Raw genomic sequence first — 15443 nt, 5'->3', positions numbered from 1 at the left:
GCTAAAGGCACCACTTACAACATATTAATCGCTTCAATAACGGAACACCTCGCTGCCGTTTTGGCCTTCCTGTCTGGAAGCTTTGGTTTCTATTTTTCATTCTGCGTGCGACAAGGAGGAAAGCGTTGGTTAACTCCAAAACACCGTGTTCGCTGGCCTTTTCCCAAGGTTTGTGTGCTGTTTACCTTAGGGATGAGCCATTCCCTTGCAAAACTCCAACCCAGCTGACTTGTGAGGGTCACTTTGTTGGGTTTGGCTCTCAACCCAAAACCCCCTCCTCGCCCCCTGCCACCAGAGCAAAGTTATCTAGCCTCAAACACATTATTCTTATTATTTTGTAATAATATAGACTGATAATAATAACACAAATTGTGGTATTTGTTAACTGTATGTGCCAAGCACTATAATGGGAACTGGGGTAGAGTCCAGATAATCAGGTCAGACACACTCCCTGTTTCCACCTGGGGAATCGCAGTTTAAGGGGGAGGGACAACCGGTGCTGAATCCACGTTTTACAGATGAGGAAACTGAGGCCCGGTGACACACTGGTCACCCAACAGATAAGTAGTGAAGAAGGGATTAGAACCCAGGCCCGGACTCTTTAGAAGGCCACACTTCTGTTCATCCCACACAGGGGAACACTACGGAGCGACTTAGTCTTCCTTCAGAGGCAGAATTCTGTCTCTCGCTCCACCCTGACAGCAGGCCTCGGGAAGGGCCTGCAGAAAAAATAGCACAATAGCACAATAGAAAAAATATAAAAAATAAAAAAAATAGTCAAGTGGGATGTGGGAGGCTGGGCCTTTACGCTTGGAAAGGCCCAGAGACCGAGCCACCGATAACTACTGCTTCAGCTCCATTCAAGGTTTCCTTCAGCCCATTTCTCTTCACATTTCAGGGGCCGGGAGCCTCTTCCCTACTGATCCTGAAGCTGACGCGACAAACAGAGCTAGAGTCTGGCCAAAACAGGCAGATTCCTTCTGAAAGTCAAGCATGGAGTGGAGTGCCGGCAATAAAAGGGCAAGTCTGAAATTTAATTTCTTTAATTTGGTGGAATTTAGACTCATTCCCCTTGTTATCCACACTCTGTCAGTTTAAAAAAAAAAAAAAATCCGAACTGGCCAACTAACAAATCTGTCGGTTAGGCGAAGTTACTTTTAAATAGCTTCAGGATGTCAATAAGGTTTTCAGATATCATCGCGTAGTTTGCAAAGATGGGTTTTTAATGGCCTTAATAATTTCCTACAGGTTCTGAGTACTGAGGGAGGCAGGCTCAATCCTTGGTGGATGGGGAAGGAAGGGAATGGTGCCCAGTAAATTAAACCCACAGATAGTGGATTCTCAACATTTCAAATTCAGATTCCCAACATTTCCTTATCCATACGCATGAGGATATGCCCTCTCGATAGTCTGCCAACTCTCATTTAGCGCTTCAGACACAAACTTTTGCTTTTAAGAGCATTTAAAAAGTGGGTTTTGTCTCTAATTGCTGCTAAATCCAGCCAGTTTCAGAATGATGATTTTTGGATCCACAAACCCAAAGATTTGTTCCAGAGCAAGGGAGTTTGTGGGAGGCAGGCAGTCCTTGGCCTCAGGATACAACTGAAATTGGACCCTTACCCTTTAGGTATTTGGTATTCACCCCACCCTCAGCCCCACAGCACTTATGTAACACGGCCGAATTTATATTAACCTCTGTCTCCCCCTCTAATCCATAAACTCCTTGTGGGCGAGGAACATTTCCACTGACTCTTTTGTACCCTCCCGGGCACTTAGTGTAGTCCTCTGCACACAGTAAACACTCAATAAATACCATCGATTGATTGAACTGCTTCCTGAAAACTGCATCCAGGGCGAAACGTATCTTAGGGCCCACTGTCTCACAGGAATGCTATAATAATGGGGGCTGAGTTTCTGGGTAATTTGGGAAGAAAAGGATACTCAACATTATTTTCAAGAACTGGGTAATTTGGGAAGAAAAGGATACTCACCATTATTTTCAAGAACTGGGTAATTTGGGAAGAAAAGGATACTCAACATTATTTTCAAGACTGGGTTCTCAATGGAGTAATATAGCTATATCAATGTAGTAAATAATAATAATAATGGCATTTATTAAGCACTTGTGCAAAGCACTGTTCTAAGCGCTGGGGAGGTTACAAGGCGATCAGGTTGTCCCACGTGGGGCTCACAGTCTTAATCCCCATTTTACAGATGAGGTCACTGAGGCACAGAGAAGTTAAGTGACTTGCCCAGTCACACAGCTGACAAGTGGCAGAGTGGGGATTCGAACCCATGACCTCTGACTCCGAAGCCTGTGCTCTTTTGGCTTAGTGGACAGAGCACGGCCCTAAGAGTCAGGAGGTCCTGGGTTCTAATCCCCGCTCTGCCACTTGTCTGCTGTGTGACCTTGGGCAAGTTGCTTCACTTCTCTGTTCCTCAGTGGCCTCATCTGTAAAACGGGGATTAAGAATGCGAATCCAGAGGCCTTCCCAGACTAAACCCCTCTTTTCCTCATCTCCCACTCCCTTCTGCCTCGCCCTGACTTTTTCCCTTTGCTGTTCCCCCACCGGCCCCACGGCATTTAGGTATATATCTGTAACTTTATACTGATGACTATTTATTTTAATTGCTGTCTGCCTCCCCCACTCTAGACTGTGAGCTCAGTGTGAACAGGGATTGTCACTCTTTATTGCTGTACTGTACTTTCCCAAGCATTTAATACTGCGCTCTGCACAGAGTGTTTAAATAAATACATTTGAATGAATAAATATGAATATTGAACAGGGACTGTGTCCAACCTTTCATTCAACTGCATTTTTTGAACGCTTACTGTGTGCGGAGCACTGTACTAAGCGCTTGGAAAGTACAATTTGGCAACGGATAGAAACAATCCCTCCCTTCCCCACAGCACCTGTATATATGTATATATGTTTGTACATATTTATTACTCTATTTATTTATTTATTTTACTTGTACATATCTATTCTATTTATTTTATTTTGTTAGTATGTTTGGTTTTGCTCTCTGTCTCCCCCTTTTAGACTGTGAGCCCACTGTTGGGTAGGGACTGTCTCTGTATGTTGCCAACTTGTACTTCCCAAGCGCTTAGTACAGTGCTCTGCACACAGTAAGCGCTCAATAAATACGCTTGATTGATTGATCCCTACCCAACAACGGGCTTACAGTCTAGTAGAGGGAGACAGACACAAAACAAAACAAGTAGACAGGTATTAACAACGTCAAAATAAATAGAATTATAGATATATATACACATCATTAATTAAAGAAATAGAATAATAAATATGTACAAATATACACAAGTGCCGTGGGGCAGAGCAGGGGATAGAGCAGAGGGAGGGTGTAGGAGTGATGGGGAAGGGAGGAGGAGCAGAGGACCTGTTTAACTTGTATCTACCCCAGCGCAGGGAACAGTGCTTGGCACACAGTAAGCACTTAAAAAGTATTACTATCATTATTAAACATTCATTCATTCATTCATTCAATGAATGAATACATAAAGTCACATAAAGTCGCACAGTCACACAAAAAGATCAATAAAGAAATAAATTATTGTATTGTATAATGTCGCATTACCCCTACCTATAAATGGTCTAAAATGTAGAGGCATATTTTTCAGTTTTGGGGGCAATTCCCTTCATTTCCCATTCCTGGGGTGGTTTGGGTAGGGGGGGAATGCAGTTTCCTGCAAGTGGTGAGTTATCCAGTCAGTGCTGTGACTTTCCCAAGCTCCTAACCCAGGCTTTGGACCTTCTCCTGTTTCCTCCCTTCCCCTCCCACCCCTCTGTTCTGCTCCCCTTTTTTTCCTTCCTCTCGTCCTTTGGTGAGTCAGCTGCCTTGGCTGCTGTTGCCGTTTTCATTCATTCAATCATATTTATTGACTCGTTTTCCCCAGAGGCCTACAATCAATCGTTATTAACTGAGCACTTACTGGGTACACAGCACTGTACTAAGTTCTGGGGAGAGTATACTACAACTTGGTAGATACGTTCCCTATCCACAACCTTGCAGTCTAGAGGAGGAGACAGACATTAATACAAAAAGTTAGGGCGCTGTCCAGAAGTGCTGCGGGGCTCAGGGAGGGGTGAATAAAGGGGGAAAAATTGAAGGGTCTTTGGTGGTCAATGCTGGGGAGCTGGGGCGGTTCAGACAGAGGTCAAGGGTCCCAAGTGGACGCCCCCAACTCCTCTTTGGCCTGCCCTGGAATCCCAGCCCCCCTCACCCTGACTGTCCTGGCCGTAGCAGCTGTTTCCTACAAATTTAAACAAAAAAAAGAACACCTGAAAATGGGGGGGCAGACGTGGATCTAGGGTGGGGGATGACCCCAAGTCACAGATAGGGGGGCCCAGCTGATAGAGAAGCAGCGTGACTCGGTGGAAAGAGTCAGTAGTCATGGGTTCAAATCCCGGCCCCCCCGATGTGACCTTGGGCAAGTCACTTAACTTCTCTGGGCCTCAGTGACCAGTAAAAGGGGATTAAGACTGAGCCCCACGTGGGCCAACCTGATCCCCTTGTAACCTCCCCAGTGCTTAGAACAGTGCTTTGCACATAGTAAGCGCTTAATAAATGACATCATTATCATTATTATTACCACCTGAGGAGGGCCACAGGGGTCAGGACCTAGGCACACCAGCGTGGCTCATTGGAAAGAGCCCGGGCTTTGGAGTCACAGGTCAAGGGTTCAAATCCCAGCTCCGCCAATTGTCAGCTGTGTGACTTTGGGCAAGTCACTTCACTGGGCCTCAGTTACCTCATCTGTAAAATGGGGATTAAGACTGTGAGGCCCAAGTGGGACAACCTGATCACCTCGTATCCTCCCCAGTGCTTACAACAGTGCTTTGCACATAGTAAGCGCTTACCAAATGCCATTATTATTATTATTACACACGTGTGTGCAAACACGGGGTCTCACCCCACTTGCAGGCCCTGGGCTTGGTCCAGGGCGCTGAGGGAGACCCCAAGGAGGGGGAGATGAAGGCCGGGCTTGCCCCCCTGGGTCCCCCAATGCCCAAACCTTGGTCCTGCCGCCCACCCACCACCCCCGGGACCCTCAAGGCCGGTTGTGAGGGTTCGAGCCCCGGCCCTGGGGGGGAAAAAAAAGAGGGCAGGCCCAACTGGCACCTGTGCCCTCCTCCTAACAAGGGGGTCTGCGGGGGCTGGCAGCCCACCAGATCCATCAATCGTATTTATTGAGCGCTTACTGTGTGCAGAGCACTGTACTACTCATCATCATCATCATCAATCGTATTTATTGAGCGCTTACTATGTGCAGAGCACTGTACTAAGCGCTTGGGAAGGACAAATTGGCAACATATAGAGACAGTCCCTACCCAACAGTGGGCTCACAGTCTACAAGGGGGAGACAGAGAACAAAACCAAACATACTACCAAAATAAAATAAATAGAATAGATATGTACAAGTGAAATGGAGTAATAAATATGTACATACATATATACAGGTGCTGTGGGGAAGGGAAGGAGGTAAGATGAGGGGGATGGAGAGGGGACGAGGGGGAGAGGAAGGAGGGGGCTCAGTATTTGAGCTTCTGAATCCAAGGCTATTGGAGTTAATTGATCAGTCCATGATATTTATGGAGAGCTTATTGAGCACCAGATGGGTCACTTACCTCCGGGACTCGCTGGTCTTTCGGGCAGCAACCCCTGGGCAGGGAGATGGCCTCCCTCTGGCTCCATTCTGCCTTTCTGTCTGGGTAAAACTTGGGTGGCCACGGGGCAATCACTTTACAGGTGGGGCTGCCCGGGCGTTCTCCAAACAGGGCAGCCCCCGCCCCCGGCCACGTGGGCACAGAGGGAGGGAGGATCTTAACTCTTTCATACCATCAGAGAGCCACCTTGACCTCCCGGAACGCTGCCCTGCCGCCTTGGCACACTAAAGTATCATCATCATCATCAATCGTATTTATTGAGCGCTTACTGTGTGCAGAGCACTGGACTAAGCGCTTGGGAAGTACAAGTAGGCAACATACAGAGACAGTCCCTACCCACCAGTGGGCTCACAGTCTAAAAGGGGGAGACAGAGAACAAAACCAAACATACTAACAAAACAAAATAAATAGAATAGATATGTACAAGTAAAATAAATAGAGTAATAAATATATACAAACATATATACATATAGGCAGGTGCTGTGGGGAAGGGTAGGAGGTAAGATGGGGAGATGGAGAGGGGGACGAGGGGGAGAGGAAGGAAGGGGCTCAGTCTGGGAAGGCCTCCTGGAGGAGGTGAGCTCTCAGTAGGGCCTTGAAGTACCTGCAAACTTCTGCCCCGAACCCAAACCGAAGAAGACTGAGTTCCGACGTTTCATTCATTCAGTCGTGTGCAGAGCACTGTGCTAAGCGCTTGGAAAGTACAGTTCGGCAACGGGTAGAGACAATCCCTACCCAACAACGGGCTCACAGTCTAGAAGGGGGAGACAGACAACAAAAGAAGTAGACAGGTGTCAATACCATCAAAGCGCCCTAACTGCAACTAACAACTACAACTAACAATCAATCAATCATATTTATTGAGCGCTTACTGTGTGCAGAGTACTGTACTAATCAATCAATCGTATTGAGCACTTACTGTGTGCAGAGCACTGTACTAAGCGCTAGGGAAGTACAAGTTGGTAACACATAGAGACAGTCCCTACCCAACAGTGGGCTCACGGTCTAAAAGGGGGAGGCAGAGAACAAAACCAAACATACTAAATAAATAGAATAGATAATAACACCCAACAGCGCCCTAACTACAAACATGTAGAGGGTATGTGAGTGGGGAGGGACTGTGAGCCCGTTGTTGGGTAGGGATTGTCTCTATCTGTTCCCGAATTGTACTCTCCAAGCGCTTAGTACAGTGCTCTGCACACAGTAAGGGCTCAATACATACGATTGAATGAATGAAATGAATGAGGGAGAGCCAAGCCCAAACCAGCCCCCTCCCAACCCCTACGCTTTGGAGAAATACTCATTCTGGTATTTAAGTGTTTACTATGTACCAATCAATCAATCAATCAATCATATTTATTAAGCACTTACTGTGTGCAGAGCACTGTACTAAGAGCTTGGGAAGTACAAGTTGGCAACATATAGAGACGGTCCCTACCCAACAGCGGGCTCACAGTCTAGTACAGTGCCAGGCACTGTACTAAGCGTTGGGGCTATTGAGGCCTGTCTACTTGTTTTGTTTTGTTGTCTGTCTCCCCCCTTCTAGACTGAGAGCCCGTTGTTGGGTAGGAATTGTCTCTATCTGTTGCCAATTCGTACTTTCCAAGCGCTTAGTACAGTGCTCTGCACACAGTAAGTGCTCAATAAATATGAATGAATGAATGAATGAATGAATGATACAAGCAAATCAGGTTGGACGCAGTCCCTGTCCCACGTGGAGCTGGCAGTCTCAATCTCCATTTTACAATGGAGGTTACCGAGATGCAAAGAAGTGAAGTGGCTTGCCCAAAGTCACACAGCAGACGCCTGGCAGAGTCAGAATTAGAACCCACGACCTTCCGACTCCCAGGTCAGATCCAAAAATAATAATAATAGCATTTGTGAAGCACTTACTGTGTGCCAAGCACTGTTCCAAGCGCTGGAGTGGATACAAGATGATCAGGTTGTCCCATGTGGGGCTCGCAGTCTTAATCCCCATTTTACAGTCGGGATAATGAGGCACAGAGAAGTGAAGTGACTTGCCCAAAGTCACACAGCTGACAGTGGCAGAGCGGGGATTAGAACCCATGACCTCTGACTTCCAAGCCTTTGCTCTTTCCACTGAGCCACGCTGCTTCTAGGAAAGGGGGATTGAAAGAGGGGAGCCTCTTAGCTGTGCAATAGTTCTGCAGAGGTCCTCAGGCTTAGCCTTAGGCTGAATTTAAACCAAGAAATGAGCCCCATTTTTGGTCTGTGGGCCAAAGTTTAGACGTGTTGCCAATTTGTACTTCCCAAGCGCTTAGTACAGTGCTCTGCACATAGTAAGCGCTCAATAAATACGATTGATGATGATGATGATTTCAAGAGGAATCATCCCCTGGTGATCTGAGGCAGTTAGGGCTCCTCCCAAATCACCCAACAAACATCCAGGCAGCAACTCCACATCCTGGGAGAACAGAGTTCAGTAACATTAATCAATCAATCAATCGTATTTATTGAGCGCTTACTGTGTGCAGAGCACTGTATTAAGCGCTTGGGAAGTACAAGTTGGCAACATATAGAGACAGTCCCTACCCAACAGTGGGCTTACAGTCTATAAGGGGGAGACAGAGAGCAAAAACAAACATATTAACAAAATAAAATAAATAGAATAGCTATGTACAAGTAAAATAAATAAATAAATAGAGTAATAAATATGTACAAACATATATACATATATACAGGTGCTGTGGGGAAGGGAAGGAGGTAAGATGGGGGGGATGGAGAGGGGGATGAGGGGGAGAGGAAGGAGGGGGCTCAGTATTTGTATTTGTATTAGTATTTGAGCTTCTAAATCCAAAGCTTCTGAATCCAAGGCAATTGGAGTTAATTAATTGATCAGTCCATGATATTTATGGAGAGCTTACTGTGTGCAGGGCACTGTACTAACTGCTTGGGAGAGTACAATATAACAGAGTTGGTAGACATGTTTCCTGCCCACCGTGAGCTTACAATTTAGAGGGGGAGACAGACATTAATATAAATGTAAATATATTTAGTTATATATTAATATATATTTATATAAATTAATATTAATATAAATTTCTAGACTGTGAGCCCGTTGTTGGGTAGGGACCATCTCTATATGTTGCCATCTTGTACTTCCCAAGTGCTTAGTACAGTGCTCTGCACACAGTAAGCGCTCAACAATTACGATTGAATGAATGGATGAATGAATAAATAACTGAATTACAGATATGTACGTAAGTGCTGAGGGGCGGAAAGAGGAGTGACTAAAGAGAGCAAATCCAAGTGCAAAGGCAATGCAGAAAGGGGTAGAAGAGAAAATGAGGGCTTAGTGGGGAAAGGCAAATATTAATGCAAACCAGGAGTCCCTAGATGCATTATGGAGTCCAGGGTGAACAACAATATAATAATAATAATAATAATGGTACTTTGTACGTGCTTACTTTGTGCCTCTCTGGCTGACCCTCCTCAATCTCTTTCACAGGCTCTTCTTCTGCCTCCCATTACCTAACTGTGGACTTCCCTCAAAACTGTTCTGGGTTTCCTTCTCTTCTTATATTAAACTCGCTCCCCCTTGTCTGCTCCCACGGCTTCAACTACCTCAAAGCAGACAACCCCTAAATCTACCTGGCTATCCCCAGCCTCTTTCCTTCTCTGCAATCTTGCATTTCCTCCTGCCTCCAGGACATTTCTACCTCAGTGTCCCCACCGGCACCTCAGGCTCAGTAAGTCTAAAACTGATCTCATCCTCCCTCCCAAATCCACTAAATTTTCCCAATACATTTGGCCGCTATACTGTTGTCTCCTTCTGAGGCCCTTTAACCCTGACTCCTCCTTTTTATGGATGTGTTGAATGCTCACCATGTGTCAAGCACTGTTCTAAGCCCTGGGGTAACAATAATAATAATAATGATAATGATGATGGCATTTGTTAAGCGCTTACTATTTGCAAAGCACTGTTCTAGGCCCTGGGGTAACAATAATAATAATAATGATAATGATGATGGCATTTGTTAAGCGCTTACTATTTGCAAAGCACTGTTCTAGGCCCTGGGGTAACAATAATAATAATAATGATAATGATGATGGCATTTATTAAGCGCTTACTATTTGCAAAGCACTGTTCTAAGCCCTGGGGTAACAATAATAATAATAATGATAATGATGATGGCATTTGTTAAGTGCTTACTATTTGCAAAGCACTGTTCTAAGAGCTGGGGGGGATACAAGGTGATCAGCTTGTCCCACATGGGGCTCACAGTCTTAATCCCCATTTTACAGATGAGGTGACTGAGGCTCAGAGAAGTTAAGTGACTTGCCCAAGATCACACAGCAGACATGTGGCGGAGCTGGGATTAGAACCCATGACCTCTGGCTCCCAAGCCCGGGCTCTTTCCACTGAGCCACACTGATATAAGTCAATTAGATGGGACACTTGTATCCTCCCCAGCGCTTAGAACAGTGCTTTGCATATCTGTTCTATTTATTTTATTTTGCTAGTATGTTTGGTTTTGTTCTCTGTCTCCCCCTTTTAGACTGTGAGCCCACTGTTGGGTAGGGACTGTCTCTATATGTTGCCAATTTGTACTTCCCAAGTGCTTAGTACAGTGCTCTGCACACAATAAGTGCTCAATAAATATGATTGATGATGATGACGACTTAACAAGTGCCATTATTTGTATTATTATTATTATGTGCCAGGAACTATATTAAGCGCTGGGATAGATAGACCTGGGACTTACAGTCTTAATCCCCGTTTGACTGATGAGGTAACTGAGGCCCAGAGAAGTTAAGTGACTTGCCCAAGGTCACACAACAGAGCCGGGATTAGAATCCAAGGCCTCTTACTGTGCTCTTTCCGCTAGGCCATGCTGCTTCTCATCAGCGGCTCTTCGACACCTAAGTCCTGAGGTAACCCCAACCTTTTTGTCCATATCCCCCAAACTAAACCCGAGTAAATCCCTTTGTTGCGTATCTGGCTGTCCCCAAAGAAATCAGTGTGAAATCCCCTTCTGTCCCCTTCTCCGCTCCCAGTGCATTCAAAACAGCCTTTCCCCCACGTTGATCGGAGGACGATACCGATAAACCCGAGAAGTATATGCAGGGAACAAAAACGTCCCCCCTGCCTTCACCCCTCCAGTCCAGTTGGGATCGGAATCAGAGCTGAGAAGCGTCTCTCAGGCTTGAAGTTCTCCAAGCGCTGACCTCTGCACTTACCTGAGCTATTCAATCCCGTCCTCTCTGGGCGGACAAATCTAAACGAAGCTCCCGAAGCAATCCAGCCCAGTCCGAGCTGCTTTCTTAACCCGAAAACTCTTCGGGTTGTACCAAGATCTGCTCACGAGGCGGGGGGGGAGCCCCAAGGCTTGTCCGACTGCCCAGAAAGTAAGTGGTCTTGAGTCATGAGAAAACCCTGGCAGAGCTGGGAGCCAGATGTCCAGAAAGGATGCACCCTCCTCTCTCATGGACCAAGTGAACTCCGAGCTGCTTGGAATGATGCTGCCGAGAAAGAGGGAGAGGAGATGGGGGGAAGTTTCGGGAGAATTTCTGACATTCCTTCTGGGGAAACTGAGTTGGCGTCAGTGCGACTTTGGAAAAGAAAATCCTTAAAGGCCTCCAGAGGCCTCCAGTGATAAGCTGCAGTAAATAAATGCTCGCTTTGTGCCCTGATTTACCTGTGCCAGGGGGGTCTGCCAGGAATGGGGGGTAGCATAACAGCTCGGGGCTTAGAGGGGAAGATGAAGGGCAGAGGAAATGGGTGGGATCTGAATCTGGCTTTGGCCTAAAGAGCCAGCCCTGACCACCCTCCTGGGGGGGAAAACCTAGAGGTCGGCTACCCAACGGCCAGGACCGCTGAAGTTTTTGGCCCTCTGGGGCGAGTTTGGTGAAAACAGGTGAATGGCGGGTACAAAATCGCAGGTGAGACAAGGCAAGACCCAACGGCTTCACCCATGGGCAAAGGTCGCTTGGGAATGAAAATGGAAATTAGACTCTGAGCTGAGCTGTCCTCCTCTAGGAGACCCAGGACTCAGTCAAGAACCACACAATAATAATAACTGTAGTATTCGTTCAGCGCTTCCTTCGTGCCAGGCACTGTACTAAGCCCTGGGGTGGATACAAGCAAATCGGGTTGTCCACAGTCCCTGTCCCACGAGGAGCTCACCGTCTCAATCCCCATTTTACAGATGAGGTAACTGAGGCACAGAGGAGTGAAGTGACTTGCCCCAGACCACACAGCAGACAAGTGGTGGAGCTGAGATTAGAACCCATGACCTTCTGACTCTCGGGCCACTCAGCGCTTAGAACAGCGCTTGGCACATAGTAAGCGCTTAACAAATACCATAATTATTATTACACCATGCTGCTTCACCCTATGCCATGCTATTTCATCATTACTGTCCAGCGGGGCATGTGTATGCATGTGTATGCATGTGTGTATGTATGGGTGGGAGGGTCAGGCGGTGAAGAGTCAGCAGTTCCAGGAAGGAGGGGGAGAAGAATGTGGGAGAAAAGGAATATTCGAGTTTGGAGCACTGGGTGTGGGGGGCGGGTGTCTCTTGGGATGCATAAATGGCTTCCCAAACTCTTTTCCCAGGATCTGGGAACTGGCCTAGGCACAGTGAGGCCAGTCTACTGCTTGTCCTGAGTCCTGAGAAAGCAGCGTGGCGCAGTGAAAAGAGCACTGGCTTTGGAGTCAGAGGTCATGGGTTCATATCCCGGCTCTGCCAATTGTCAGCTGTGTGACTTTGGGCAAGTTGCTTAACTTCTCTGTGCCTCAGTTCCCTCATCTGTAAAATGGAAATGAAGACTGTGAGCCCCCCCCCCGTGGGACAACCTGATCACCTTGTAACCTCCCCCACGCTTAGAACAGTGCTTTGCCCTCAGTAAGCGCTAATAAATGCCATTACTATTATTATTATACACTGGAGCCATGGTCTAAAGAGTAGAATGGGTAGCTTTTAACAACTCTCACACAAATCCTTCCCTTCTAGCCTGTGAGCCCGTTGTTGGGTAGGGACCTTCTCTATATGTGGCCAACTTGTACTTCCCACGTGCTTAGTACAGTGCTCTGCACACAGTAAGCGCTCAATAAATACGATTGAATTCATTAATGAATCCAGGGTTGGGCCCAGGGGAGTCACTGTCCCCAGACCTGCCATTTTGGCCTCCAACTTCTGTTTTCAAAACAAATCCCAGACCAGTTTGAACCCCCCAAGCGATGTCGCTTCCCCATCCCCATTGATCTAACCTCAGAAACCTGCTGTGAAAACGTGGGGGAAGTTACCTAATCTTTCTGGGCCTCAAGCCTGCTTCCCAGGACTTTTTATCGATTGACTTATAAAAGGGATCCCAGGGCATTTTGCCAATGTGATACGAACATCTTGTCTCTATGGAACCGCCTCTATTCACATCTCCTCAGTTCTTTGTCGAGGGTCCGCTTACTAAGTGCTCCTTAATGGTTAAGATGAATTGTTAATGTTAATGTGAATTGACCCTACGGTTCACATACTATCCCAAGCACTTAGTACAGTGCTCTGCCCACAGGAAGCGCTCAATAAATACGATTGATTGATCGACTCACTGCAGTTGTCTTCTAGTTATCTTTTAGACTGTGAGCCCATTGTTGCGCAGGGACTGTCTCTATATGTTGCCAACTTGTACTTCCCAAGCCCTTAGTACAGTGCTCTGCACACAGTAAGCGCTCAATAAATACGATTGATGATGTTGATAGTAATTATATTAATCAGACAGCCCTGTCTGAACCGTATGATCCAGTGGAGATTGGGAAGGGTCCGTGATTTCCAGAAATAGGTTCTTCCCAGGGGGCATGAACTTAGCAGCACAGATGCCAACTTTTAACTGTGACTGTGAGGAGTAAGAGGGGGCAGAGATTTTAAGGGAGAGGAGGACTGGGGGGTTACAGGCTTCCTAGAGCTAAAAGGTCAGAAAAAAAATATTATTTTGGACCTTTTCAGTCCTGGCTGGAGACATTCAGGTCCCGTAAAAAGGCTGGGAGGAGCAGGCTGGAAGTCCCGTTTAAATAAGAAGCAGCATGGACTAGTGGTTACAGGATGCCTGGGGGTCAGAAGGATTTCTAGACTGTTAACTCATTGTGGGCAGGGAATGAGTCTATTATATTGTTATATTTCACTCTCCCAAGTGTTTAGTTCAGTGCTCTGCACAGAGTACCCTTCCCCTTCCCCACAGCACCTGTATATATGTATATATGTTTGTACATATTTATCACTCTACTTATTTATTTATTTTACTTGTACATACCTATTCTATTTATTTTATTTTGTTAATGTGTTTGGTTTTGTTCTCTGTCTCCCCCTTCTAGACTGTGAGCCCACTGCTGGGTCTCTATATGTTGCCAACTTGTACTTCCCAAGCGCTTAGTCCAGCGCTCTGCACACGGTAAGTGCTCAATAAATACGATTGATGGATTGATTGATTAAGATCTCAGAAAATACGACTGACTGACCTGGGTTCTAGTCCAGGCTCTGCCACCTGTCTGCTGTGTGACCCTGGGCAAGTCCCTTCACTTCTCTGTACCTCAGTTACCTCATCTGTAAAACGGGGAGTAAGACTGTGAGTCCCACTTGAGAGAGGGACTGCCCAACCGGATTACCTGGTATCTACCCCAGCACTTAGAAGAATGCCTGGCACATAGTAAGCACTTAAATACCATTAAAGAAAAATGGCTGTTGGAGGGGGCCGTCACCTCCACGGAGGGAGCTCTTGTGAGCCCTCCTGGTGAACACAAAACTGCCCCCCTCCCTCTCCCGGGTACCCACCACTGTCCTGAAGGAAGATTCTCAGAGATGGACAAGGCGTGATTTTCCGACGTCTTGGAATAACTCCTGTCCGTGACCCCAAAGACCACCGGGGTGAGTTACACATCGGGTCAGGACCCAGTGAAGAGCTCTGTCTCTTTGGCTTCCGCCCGGGACTAGCGCGAGACAGAGTTCACTGAGTTGCTCAACAATAGTGCAAACAATCGGCTCGACAAACTATGTCTGGAGCGTTCATTCTGGCAGCCAAACTTGCGAACGGAGGCTGGCCTGGAACTCCGGATTTGCTTGTCGCCCCCATCTTCCAGAGCCGATTAAGCCTGGGAAATAAACTGATATTTTGACACAAATGTTAACCCTCCTGTCTCTCCTGCCAAAACATTCCTTCATATCGTAAAATCTCAGGAAATGTGCTCCCTCCATCATCACTTTGTTTTGAAAGATGGCTGTGTTGTCAATTTAAAGCCTTAAAAAAAAAAAAACCCACTTGCCTGCTGGTTGACCTTGGGGAGGTCGCTTAACTTTTCCAGGCCTTGGTTTCCTCAGCTGCAAAATGGGGATTCAATTCCTGTACTCCCTCCTACTTTCCTGTGAGCCCCATCATCATCAATTGTATTTATTGAGCGCTTACTGTGTGCAGAGCACTGCACTAAGCGCTTGGGAAGTACAAGTTGGCAACATATAGAGAGAGTCCCCACCCAACAGTGGGCTCACAGTCTAATGTGCCCCATGTGGGATAGGGACTCTATCTGCCCTGATTAATGTGTATCTACACTAGCACTCGGAACAGTGCTGGACACATACTAAGCGCTTAACAAATGCCATAAAGAAAACGTCCTTAGAAATTCATTCCTCCAGTCTGGGGCTCTTCACAGTGAGGCAGTTATACCCACCCTGTTCAATACGATGAAGATAGGAGGGTTCCAATTCAGGAGCAAAGAGCATTGCCACCTGAAAGCACAGGTCAACGAGAACG

The 15443-nt window shown here is 46.6% G+C and overlaps 1 protein-coding gene across 2 annotated transcripts in view; it reads right to left on the bottom strand.

Moving 5' to 3' along the window:
• The window catches only part of CAPN6 (calpain 6), an 89522-nt gene that overhangs the window by 63873 nt on the left and 10206 nt on the right, over positions 1-15443 (bottom strand). The window contains exon 1 of one of the 2 annotated variants that reach the window (XM_038748103.1): positions 5649-5719. The exons of the other annotated variant lie outside the window; for it this stretch is intronic. The gene's annotated coding sequence lies outside the window, so the exon portion shown is untranslated. Of the gene's footprint in view, positions 1-5648; positions 5720-15443 lie in introns of those variants that run through there. 2 annotated transcript variants of the gene reach the window in all.

The sequence above is a fragment of the Tachyglossus aculeatus genome, chromosome 6 (genome assembly GCF_015852505.1).
Source record: "Tachyglossus aculeatus isolate mTacAcu1 chromosome 6, mTacAcu1.pri, whole genome shotgun sequence".
Classification (NCBI taxonomy): Eukaryota; Metazoa; Chordata; class Mammalia; order Monotremata; family Tachyglossidae; genus Tachyglossus; species Tachyglossus aculeatus.
This window is presented reverse-complemented; position numbering and strand designations above follow the sequence as displayed.